Source organism: Mirounga angustirostris, unplaced genomic scaffold (genome assembly GCF_029215605.1).
Source record: "Mirounga angustirostris isolate CCGP_5_RB_7025 unplaced genomic scaffold, mMirAng1.0.hap1 SCAF_2, whole genome shotgun sequence".
In the NCBI taxonomy this organism is placed as follows: domain Eukaryota; kingdom Metazoa; phylum Chordata; class Mammalia; order Carnivora; family Phocidae; genus Mirounga; species Mirounga angustirostris.
The window spans coordinates 138,162,057-138,175,096 of NW_026991710.1; the positions used below are offsets into that span (position 1 = coordinate 138,162,057).

The following is a 13,040-nucleotide window of genomic DNA, read 5'->3' on the forward strand; positions in this document are numbered from 1 at the left end:
GTAGAATGGCTAAAATGGAAAGGACTAACCCCACTGCCTATTGGTAAAGATACAGAGCAAATTGTAATGGCACCTTGGACTTCCTCGGAGAGCTCTTCCCCTGCGCTCTCAGGCCACGTGTTTGAGGTGGAGTGGAACCTACCTGTAGACTTCACAGAGAAGTCGAAGTTTGGAGTCTGGCCACATAGAATCACAGAGATCAGGGGCGCCTGGGTGGCTCAGTCAGTTAAGCGGCTGCCTTTGGCTCAGGTCATGATCCCAGAATCCTGGGATCGAGCCCCACGTCGGGCTCCTTCCTCAGTGGGGAGCCTGCCTCTTCCTCTCCCTCTGCCTGCCACTCCCCCTGCTTGTGCTCTCCCTCTCTCTATCTCTATCAAATAAATAAATAAAATCTTTAAAAAAAAAAAGAATCACAGAGATCATTACTGTATGTTGACTAATTGAACGTAATTAAAAAAATATGTTACCTGATCCAAGCTGGCCAATTAAAGTCAGTAAATTTAGCCATAGATCTGTTAATTCTTGAGAAACAAATATTTCTTTTTGCATGGGCACCTAAACTGGTAGACTATAGACATGGTACGATTGGTGGTCATTGTGATCATCACCCTAGCAGAACCTTCATGAAAAGAAAGCTACCACGGAATTACATGCAGCCAAGAGGTGGAAAGACAGATCATTTGGTGCTGAATCCAGCAATTCATGAGCTTGCTGTAACCCTGAATTTGTCAATTAGGAGAAGCAATAAATTACCCCTTACCTCAAGCCAGTTTGAATTCTATTTTTTTTTATTTGCACCTAAAAAAGTCTTTTTAAAAAAAAAAAGATTGTATTTATTTATTTGAGATAAAGAGCAAGTGAGAGGGAGAGAGAACACGAGAGGGAGGGAGCGGGGGGGGGGGAGGGATAGAGGAAGAGGGAGAAGCAGGCTCTCCACTGAGCAGGGAGCCCAATGTGGGGCTCTGTATGGGACTCGATCCCAGGACCCTGGGATCATGACCCGAGCCGAAGGCAGATGCTTAACTGACTGAGCCACCCAGGCACCCCAAAAAGTCTTGATTAAAACAGAAATAAGCCACATTCAATTTTTTATTTGCCAGTAAACAAAATCAATCTAGAATACGTGTGAGATTCCATCTGTATACTATATTCTTTTCATGCAAGACTTGGGGGACATACATTTTTTTTCCTGCTTTATAAGTAGAATATTTCAAAAAGCTTCTTCTAAGAAGATATATATTATAATCTGCCATACCAATTTTAAGCTGATACTTCACTTTTGGGGAAGAAAAATCAGTAGTTAAAATGAATGTGACTACTTGATCAAACTATGAAGGGAACAGCAGTGCTGCAAGAAATAAAACTCCATTAGCTAAAGTGGTTGAGATGGAGAATAAACAGGAATATGGTGGTATGTATGACTTTCAAGCAGAAAAATCAAAGGTTATTAACCAGGTTCTTCTTGCCACTAGTCAAATGAAATTGCAGGATTTAGAAAAATCTAATTCTATAAAAAGTCTGAAAATATCTTCAGATGACTGATATAGAGACTACTCAGAAATTTAAGAGGCAAGGATCATCAAGAAAATATTTCTTAAAAGCATGTAATGGTTTTATCTCCCATCTATCATAAAGACATGTTCAAAATGAAAATTAGGTATGATGTTCAGCATCAAATTAGTCAATAACTGTAGTACAAAATCCACAACTTTCAGAACTAAAATATAATGAATAAATATAATCAATGGTGTTATTTTCGGAATAAATTTTCAAAGACAAAAAACAAATTAGGCTGACATTTTAATATTAAAGCACAATAATAGTCTTCGGTTCATTATATGTTATCCTTGTAATAATTTCTTTTGTTTGGTTCTAAATCAGGCATACAGGTCTAGCTCAGATAATAAAAAAACATCTTTTAATAGAATTTTAATAATAGCCACAATCGTTAAAAGTTTATTACTTTTTCTTTAAATGCATTATTATATTTAATTCTTATGATAACCCTGTGTTACAGATTTCATTAAGGTAATTATAAAAATGAGTAAACTAGGAATTACTAAAGTCAAATAAGTACCTGTCATAAGTGAGACTTGGTTTGTCTCACTTCAGATCCCATATAGAAGTCGAAGAAACAGAGAATTTTTTTCAAATAAAGTTAGACACAAAGAGTGAAGTAAAAGATCCCCAAATTTAGGGGGATAAAAATATACTGAATTAAAGAAAACTCAGTTCTCAAATTTCTGCTACTGGCTTTAACTCAGTTTTAACAGATCTCTCTCTTTAGGAGTGTAATCTGCAAATATGGAATCTTTAAAAAAATCAACTGCCAATAATTTTTCTAACTCGTTGGAAGGAACAAAGCGCAACTTTCACTTTAAACATTCCTAAAAATCTAAATTATGGTCTGATATGAAAATGAAACCATCAAATTAGTGGAGATAACCTTGGAGAATATTTGTACAACCATAGATTTGGCAATAGATGGTCTTTCTTAAGGTCTACCTTAAGAAAGGTAGACCTTCTTAAATAAGACAGCACATCTAGAAGCCATAAAAGAAACAAATAGACATATTTTATCGCATTATTACATTCAACAATAGTTAGTGCCCAGTGTTGCTAATGCTTTTACTATCATATTCATTATGAATTTTTTGACTCTATTGTCTTTTAAAATTATTTAAATGTTTAATATTTCCAATATATCAAGAACTCTCAATTAATAAAACAAATAGATGAAGGACGTGAGGAGCAAAAAACATAAATAGATGATTCACAGATGAAATTCAAACATTAACAAGCATATAAAACGATCTTCAATGTCTCCAGTAGTAAGGAAAATACAAAATAAAACCACCAGCAAGAAGCTGTTTTTAACTCATCAGATTGGCAAAAATTAAAAGTGAAATCATTCCTTGCTGACAATGTTTGAGAAAAACAAGAGGGTGACTGGCTAAAATTGTTTTGGAAAGTTATCGGACAATAGCTGTTGCTGTAAAAAGACATACACCTTTTGACTCAAAAGCCCCATTGTTTTTTTTAATTTCATCTCCAGAAATAAAAAAAAAACAATACCTTCATATTAAAAGATATATATACAAAGCTGCTTTGTTTTGTAGCATAGTAGATCAGAATGTCTACCAACTGGGAAATGCTGAATAAATTATGTTATAACCATGCCTTGAAGATGAAAAAATATATCTGTTTCCACTGACCTGAAGAGATTTTAAAGTATACTGTAAGTAAAAAAAAAAAAAAAAAAAAAATTGAGTGTAATAGGTAAAAAGTGGTTCCATTTTAAACAAAACAAAATTTAAAAATTTACATGTGCTATACATCCAAATAAGAATATTCTGGGGGGGGGTGCCCGTGGCTCAGTCAGTTGGGCATCAGACTTTGATTTTGGCTCAGGTCATGACCCCAGGTTTGTGAGATCCAGCCCTGTGACAGGCTCCATGCTGAGTGCAGAGCCTGCTTAGGATTCTCTCCCTCCCTCTGCCCCTCCCCTGTCATGCATGTGTGCTCTCTCTCTCTCTTTCTGTCTCTCTCAAAAAAAAAAAAAAAAAAGGAATATCCTGGGAAAAGCCATTTGTCTGGGCAAGGAGAAGAGGCTGAAAGGAATAGTAGGATAGACATATACATACACAGGTGGGGCTATTAACCTTCGTTAACACAGGGGATAAGATCTGAGATGGGTTGGGAAATATGAGATCATTAATTTCTTACTGATAAAACTCTATATCATTTTTCTCATTAAAACAAGTTTGCATTATCTTTTGTAATTTTAAAATCTAAAAATAGAAAGACTTTAAAAAACTGAAGCTGTAGTGATGATATAAGGCCAATTTCAATGTTGAAAAATTCCCAACATGATCTGAAGCCAGTGTGGTGAGTAAAATGTTGTGGCTACAAAGTGAGTCACACACATGGCTTCAGGCGTGCAATTCTGCACTGTGGGTGGGTCTGTGGCCACTGCCAAGCACTCAGATTTGAAAATTGTGGAACACTGTCAGCTCACCTCCAGCTGAATTCAGTATGAGGTCTCCTCCATGAAGAAGAGAGTTTTGATACACTTAGGAAGGGACTGAAGGCACTGGAAAGAGAGAAAATTGATGGAGCAAACTTGTGGCGGGTTGAGTCAGGAGATGATGCCATCAGACCCTTCCTGAAAGGAGAGCTTAGAAAAGGGAGGGACGGATCTTATTCAGAAACGCAAGTCGGGAAGTTCAGGACTCTTCAGGGGTGCCTGGGTGGTTCAGTCAGTTAAGCGGTTAAGCGTCTGCTCAGTTTATGATCCCAGGATGTTGAGATCCAGCCCCAGCATCCGGCTCCCTGCTCGGGGGAGGGGGCTTGCTTCTCCCTCTCCCGCTCCCCCTGCTTGTGCTCTCTCTGTGTGTGTGTGTGTCAAATAAATAAATAATATCTCTTTTAAAAAAGGTCAGGACACCTCAATCTTTATCCTTCAGCAATAACAGCTGACACTGACATAATACTTACATTTTGCTGGACACTGTTCTGAGAGCCTGATCCATTCAACTCATTTAATTTTCCAACAAGCACAAGAAGTTGGTCCAGGCGAAATAACTGAGAGACAGAGGAGTTAATAGCTATGGTCTCACAGCAAGTCAATGGTGGAGTGGAATCTGAACCCAGATAGTCTGGCTATTAAGATCTCTCAGCAACAGGTTTCTTGAGCTTCCTAGATTATGTCATGTTACTTGATACCTTTCAAGTCTAAAAGGTTTTCCCTTTGCCTGGAATATTCTTTCCTCCTTATCCAATATTAGCATTTCCTTTCCCAGTCTCTTCACTGCCAAACACCGAACACCTGTCATTTTTCACAATACTTACAGCAATGCTGTAAGAACATGTTATAGTATTAGATTAAATGACATGAAACTGCTAATATTTGAATAATTTTGACCTACAAAAGTAGCAATTTCATATTTTTCAATGTAATATGTGCCTGTGTTTGTGAATATTACTTATAGGTCTATCTTTCCCACTGAAGAGGAATCTCTATCAGTGTCCCAACCCTTTTTAAAAATTTGTTTCTCCAAAGCCTATCAGGGTATCTTCTGCATAGTCTACATTCATTCAACGATTACAGAATGTAGACATAAATGAAGATAAAGAAAAATTCTAAAGTAGACAGGGAGATGCAGTAATGGAAAGGAAATGATAAAGCAAAAGACTCTAAAAGGCATGAGAATTGAGGGCTCAGAAATCAGTGTATCATTTAGCCAAATTCTTAGGAATAGGCATAGTGCTCTTCATAAAATGTATCTTTCTATTGTACTCTTAAGGTTAAAGACATTCCCAAGTCTATTGATTAATTGATGTATTTCATGTTTCAATTCCACAATATATGGCCAGGTTGAAGGACACAAATACAGAAGAAGCAGAAATTCTAAATGATTGGGAAATATATTATAAAATCCAATTCAAGTAATTCTTTAAAAATGGAAAATGACGTGAGTCAGTCTTATGAATGCTTGGAAAGTGCACTTAAGATCAAAAAGACAATAATGAAAGGAAAGCTTTCAGTGGAAGGTTTTCAGGATGAAGACAGTACTTAGAGCAGTGTCCTTTCTTCCACTGAATACATGGATGGTAGTGAAATAGACTTCAAAAATATTGGATGTGGCTAAACTAAATCGAAGTTTTAAAGAGAAATGTAAATGCAAGCCAGCATCAATAACTATAATCCATTTGTTTTATGAGGAAAGAAATGAATTTTCAAGATATACTAATAGGGGCAAAGCTAGAAAGGTTTAGAATGAAGGTCACTGATATGGGAATAGGTGACATTTTTAGTTCTTAGAATTGTGATTAGGAAATTCTATAGTTCATGAACAAATCTATACAGTGTGTCACAGACTGTGAGTGGATAACCTGACCTCTTGAATACCTGAGATGGATACTACCTCCTATCTTCTGCATTCTTCTTTACATTCAAATGTCATTATCACTTCTCTCCTCACTACCTCAAAGCTTCTATGAAGCTCATCCTTTCTTTCTTCTTAATTCAAAGCCACTCTTTCCTTCAGTGCTTTGGGCTTACTGTATTTCTGCCTTCATCTTTAAAAATTCATAGTGTTCTTTTTCCTTTGATTTCTAAGCCTGACCTATACCTACTTCTGTTTCCACTAGTCTTAAAAATTCATAAACCTGGGGGCACCTGGGTGGCTCAGTCAGTTGAATGTCTGCATTCTGCTCAGGTTATAATCTCTGGATCCTAGGATGGAGCCCCGAATCAGGATCTCTGCTCAGCAGGTAGTCTGCTTCTCCCTCTTCCCCGCCCCCATTCTCTCTCTCTCTCTCTCAAATAAAATCTTTTAAAAAAACCCTCATAAACCTGTTATTTATTTATTTATTTTAAGTAAGTTCCACACCCAGCGTGGAGCCCAATGCAGAGCTTGAACTCTCCACCCTGAGATCAAGACCTGAGCTGAGATCAAGAGTTGGATGCTTAACCCACTGAGCCATCCAGGCACCCCATAAACCTGTTAGTTTTTAAAGCACTGTACTATTAGTGGTAAAAATTCTCAAAAGTCTTATATCACTGCCTTAATTTTTCTCACCAGTAACTCCATCCTCACCTACTGTAATTTGGCTTCCACCTTCCTCTTGTTACTCAGTGCATCAGCTTTCTTTAAAATTTCAGAAAAAAGAAAGGGTAGTTAATGGAGTAGGGTCCCTGAGATCATGAGAAGCGGTGGAAACAAGGAAACAAAGTTACAAGAAAGTCTTGACAAGGGGAAACAATGTCAAAATTAGGGGAAAATGCTGGGAGAGCAGAATGGAGAGAAAGTCTTGGTCAAGAGTATCACTAGTCAATCTGTAATGACACTGTATTGGGCAACAGTGATGGAGAAGGATTTGATCTTTGTGAGACCTGGCAAAAGAAAAACTGAAGAGTCAGTCTTGACTGGAAACGCATGAACTACTTTCATGAACAACAAAGAGAAGTCATCATCACAGGAACTAAAAGTGTGATGCCTGCATAATAAAGTATGCATATTGTAGAGACCATGCCTTTACTGTATAATTTCAGGTATTTTGGTAGTGGTGAGTGTAGAGGAAAGTAGAAAAGAGAGAGCAGGATAAGAGCTACATGCAAACTGGATGAGAGACAATAGTCTGAAGTTTCCATGTGTTTAAGAAACCTCTAATATTTGTTATCCTGAGACTGGGAATCCAAGTCCAAAAAACTCTCTCTGCTAGTTTTCACCCTGGTATCTAAAAACTGGGATGAATTCTTCTTTTCTCAAGGACTCTGAATTTATTAAGTTTCCTTAACTTCCCTACCACCTACACCAGGCCAGTTTTCCTGGGAGGACTTTGTAGGCATGAACCCCACAAGTGCCTCAGTATTTGTTCCTTAAAATAGCTTGTCACAAATGATTTGATGAATACCATTCTCCAATAAGACACCCCAGGGCAAAGCTTTGGTTGCACAATATAACCAATTATAACTTGGTAAGAAGGACAGTTTCTTAATGAAGTAATTACCACAAAATAACTTGCCATGAACAATTCAGAGATTTAGTAAGAGTTGTTCAATTCTGGGGAAAATGGGACCACAAGAATCAGTTATTATTTTTAAATGTTTCATTTACAAAAGTAGAATATATAAAATTGTTGTTTAGATAGCTTAAGGGATAGCTTCCTTATATATCCAGAAAAATAGAATGTAAAAACAAAATAAAAAATATTCCAAACACATAACCACAATAAATTTTCATCAGTTCATTTGGTCATTAATTGTTTACTGCTGAATCCTGGGTTAGTAGTCACATCAAGCCACCTACTTCTCAACTAAAACTGACTTCTAGATATCCTGATGCAGTCCACTGATATATAGTCTGAAAGTTGTCTAAATGGTGTCTGCTCAGAAGCCTGTCCACGGAGTCTATTCTCTGAATTGTCAATATTCGTACAAGGTTTTGAGTTTCCTAAAGATCTTGGAAATTATCTTCAAGCCGACACACTGCAAAACATGATTAGTCTTAAAACAAAGCTTATCACATAAATGATTCAATTAAGATGAATAAAATTTAGTTTTTGGTAATAGTGAACATTATATCAGAGTAAAGTTAGCCTCTCTGATCAGTAAACCTATTTAAGTTTAGAAAAAATAAACTCAAATAGAACAAAATATAAGCTTTTTTGTATTTAATGTTGATGAATCAGAAGATACAGGGTTTTTTTCATTACTAAACTAAAATTATTAGACTGGTCCTCTTTGCTATAGAATTATCTTAATTATGTTAACTGGAATCTTAAAGCATTTTTGAGTTAGTATTTTTAAGAAAATAAATTTTAGATTTATTCCTACCTTGGGCTAGAAAAGGATGACCTTTGTGGGCTGCATTTGTCCCTCAGGCAAGCAGTGTGTTATGTCTACCTGGTACAAATGGGCCCCCATTAACTAAACCAGTGGTCTTGAAATTTTTTCCTTACATATTCCCAGAAAATTCAAGGTTACGTCAAAATCTTTTCTTATTATTTTAAAGATGTAATGTGTCATATTACTAATATCGCCTTTTAAAATAAAATTGTTATATCATATTTTTAATATATCTAGTGGAGTTATAAATGACATATCAAATCTGAAAGGAGTAAGTGAATTCTGACTAATGAAGCAAGTTCTCTAAAGTTCAGGGAACCCTGCCCTACCCTGTCCTAGATTGCCATAGGGGGATATTTTGCCCTGGACCTGCATTTCATATGTTCTGTTATTAAGAGAGCAGTTTTGATATAACTTGTGGAAACTAGCATCAAAAATAAGAGAAGGTATTGGACCAAAAGTAAACAGAAGGTACAACAGGTATATTAATGTTTTTCTTTTAACTCTGCCATTTATATAGTAGACTCCACATTATACTAAAGTTAGGTTAATCTAAATCTAGTAAGTTCAAGGTAACAACATACACCATCAGAGATAACCAGGAACATCAAGGATCAAAAAGCAGAGAAACAGTCTATCAGCAACAACAAGCAGGAGTCTCACACCCAAATGAAATCATGCACATGTCTATGCATTACCCATGAATTTGGTATACATAAAGGAAGACATGTTTCCTACGAATCTAAACAAAGAACCCCCAAATTAAACGATCTATTGGTCTATCAGGAATAAACATGGAACTTTAACTTCCTTTGCCTTGAAATCATGCCAAGTATAATTTCATGCTGTAGACACTAATGAATGAGAGTCTTTACTTTCTTTTTAATGAGGGTACTGAAAATGCTTTTCATAAATCTTAAATATTCCATTTCTGAAATTCAGAGATGGATAAGGCATAGACACTTGTCAGGACTAAGAAACTGGATGCAATAAAGTGCTCCATCTTCAGTATTTCTTACTGTTGTTCTTTGCTTTGTTCTCCTGAAACTCTAAGCAACAATGCTTTGACAATAGTTGAGGGACAGGAGGAAAGAACTTACCAAACAAAAGTGTCATAACTGCCACTACTCCGATACACAATATATCTTGAATTCAGAACATACTTATATGGGTTAAAGTACTTTCTAATTCCAGGCTCTACCCTTACCAAAATTAGCAGCAGTAAGGCAAAGAAAGACCTAATGATCTACTACTGGTTCATGGTGACTGCGTTAAAGAAGGCTTTGCCAGAATCAATATTTTGAAGTGTTTCTTTGTTTGGCACTCTGAAGATTTCACAACTGGCAACGGATGATAACAGTAAGATTGGTGAAAGTATGGCTTTCTTTTGAAAAATGGTAAGGGGGCAATTATGAAAGAAGATAATGGAAAAGAATCACAGGAGTATTCTCAGGCAGATAAATGTTAGGAACAAAAACGTGGATTTAAGGATTTGGAAACAGATTCACTTAAAATCTTCCCATGCTTACTGACCACTTGGAAATACTTGGAAGACCCACTCCTGCAAGGTCCATCTATCACAGTTTGAAGAATATGAACTTAACTTGCTAAAATTATTGAGATCTCTTTAGTTTAACTTCCTAAAGGTCTTTTAATAATGTAATATTTTTAAATGAAATATTAAAAGTAAGTATAATCCAGATGTAAGTGCATCAACTGCAATTGAATTTTTGTGGAAATTGACCGTCTATTTCTAAAATTTACATGGAAATCCAAAGGATCAACAATAGCCAAGGCAATCTTGAAAATAAAAAGTGAAGGAAATGGAGGATTTAAATTACTAAATATTAGGACTTATGAAAAAGCGATGATAATTAAGACAATGTAGCATGGGCACAAGAATAAACAAACAGACCATTGGGATAGAAACAAACCTGTGCATGTCACCTGATACATGAGAAAGGTAACACTCCAGTGCAGTGAAGGAAGGATGTTTTAGGGGTATTTTTTGGTTTGTTTTTTTTTCATGGTGCTGTGCAATTGTGTCAAAAATTGTATCTTGACCCCCAACCTCATACCACACACAATAATCATTTCTAGATGAATTGTGGATCTATATGTGGAAGATAAAAATATAAAGTTTGCAAAAGAAAACACAGAGGATACCTTCAATAGCCTTAGGGAAGGCAAAGATTTTTAAAACAGCACAAAAAGTACTAACTAGAGAGGGAAAACAATGATAAATAGGACTACATTAAAATGAACACTTCTGTTCATCCAAAGAAACTCTTGATGGAGTGAAATCACAGTCCAAAAAGTGAGAGAAGATATTTGAAATACATATACCCAATAAATGTGTGTATACAAATATACAAAGTACCCATAAAAGTCAACAATATAAAGGCAAACAACCAAAAAGTCAAAGAACTTGAACAAATATTTTCACATGACCAATAAACATATGAAGACGCTCAACTTCATTCGTTATTCAGAAGATGCAAATTAAAACCATCATGCAATACCACTTAAACAACAAACTCCCAGAGGACTAAAATAAAGAATATAGACAAAACCAAATGTTGATGAGAAAAGGGTGCAACTTGAACTTTCATATTCTGATGTGAGAGTATAAGTTAGTATAATCACCGTGGAGAGGGTTGTAAGATTTAGCGAACAAAAATACAGGATACTGTTTATGGAAAAATATTTGGCAGTATATGATAAAGGTGAACATATATGTACAGCCAAATGACAAAGGAGTTACCCCTGATTTATATAACCAATAAAAATAAATTCATGTCAATGCTTTTCTAGGACCCTCTCAAGATGAATGGAGTCACAGCACTTCTGACATGATGTCAAGCTTAGGTTTTATTACAGCACATCTGAACTAAATGTGAGACCATCATGGAGCAGAAATTGTGAGCCTTCGTCTGCTATCGCTAGTGAAAGAATATTCCTTCTCAGTCTCAATCTAGATTCCTGTGGACTGCAGTGTGCTTCTTCTCCCCATGGTCTAGTTATGGCTGGAGTTGCTGGAATTGCCCATTGAGGGCAATGAACACATGTTTGGGTATTTTTGAACAAATATTTTTGGACTCATTTGTTGCCCTTTTGTGGAGAATAGTTAGAAAATTAAATTTATCAACCTGAGAATTATTGGAGAGGTTTCTCCTGCTCCTGGAACATTAATGAGAACAGCTATTACATTTGAACTAGTGATCTAGAGGCCTTTTATAACATAATTACTTTTGTGGTTCCAACAAAGTAAGACTTAATGGAAGGCAGGCATTGGGTAGTGGAACTGGAGATTAAGCTTTATGTGGTGTAAAGGAGGCATTGTTGAACAAAAAAGAACTGAATTTACCCAACCCTCTAAAGCATTACGCACTGTATGTCAGTCTAAAAAACCTTCTATACAGAAACTCTTCCAAATATCACATCAGTAATTTCTAAGTGATTTCAGGTGCAAGGATTGTCATATTTCAGTTGAAATATCTTTCTTCCCCACAGGCTAACGTATTATGTGAATATTTGCCTCTTTCTACCTGAGTTGCAGCAAACGTTCTGAGAGCTGAATGCGGTTCATCAAATAAATCCCACTTTAGATTTAGATTTGGTGTGCCTTGGAAACCAGGTAATATTTTCATTTTACTTAGTGAATATTCTGCTAATATCTGTACTTTTCATGTGGGAAAGGATTAATAATGTTAAGGCCTTTTCAAGTTTCCTGTTTCTTCTAAATCCAGATAATTTCACAAATGCATATTTTGATAGTATTGTGGGAAAAAAAGTACACACTTTAGAGATGTTTAATGTGAACCCAAAGTTCTCATTGTAGGAAACTTGAATAACATTCTTATGCACAAAGTCCGATAACTTAGCAAGTGGACAAACCCTTACTTTGCCTTTTTAAAATTAGAAGAACATATTTCAAAGTTATCCACTATAGTCCAAGCTAAATATCTTATCATCTACGACATTTTCTGAACTATTTTGGGCAATGATAAATGCTGTTTCCAAAACAGACTTATTCTTACCTAAGCTAACAGTTTTATAGAGCATTTATTATAATGCCATACAAAGGAAACATACTGTTGAAATTTTTAAAAAGGTTTGCTCATTTCCTAATTTTTAAATGAATTACTGTTTTTCTTGTGACTGATCTTAGAAGAGGAGAAGGAGAAAAAAATCCCACAAATTTATAATGTTAGTGTATATATATATATATACTCCCACATCACATCATAAATTTAAATTATTAGGATTTTTCACCTCACAGCTATTTTACCAGGTTTGAGTTACAAAGTTAAATTGCCAGATTAATTACATGGTTGCTTTAAAATTTAAATTCCTCATCATCTGGCAGTAATTTTAATTTGCCATTTAGAAAAAATTCAGCTGGGAATTGTGATGATGTGTTGTACATATTACTTTTTTACCTTTAACTCTGTTTGTGATCATCTAGGGTGACTGGTAAGAATTTTGGAAGAAGAAGGAAAAAACTCATCTTTTTGTTTTGTTTTTTCAATGTCATGCTTTTTGTGAGGAGTACAAATTGATATGTCCTAAAATAAGAATGTAATAAAGAGGAAAATCCCTTTTGTCTGCTATAAGAAAAGAAAACTTAGGAGTCTGTATTTTGGAGGAATAACACTCTGGGTCTAGAGCTCTATGTAGTCCTGTG

General features: G+C 35.6%; 1 pseudogene; it reads left to right on the top strand.

The window, feature by feature from the left end:
- The first annotated feature begins 1,386 nt into the window (after nt 1-1,386).
- Nucleotides 1,387-11,668, top strand: LOC123848820 (uncharacterized protein C3orf38-like; annotated as a pseudogene).
- Nucleotides 11,669-13,040: the final 1,372 nt, after the last annotated feature.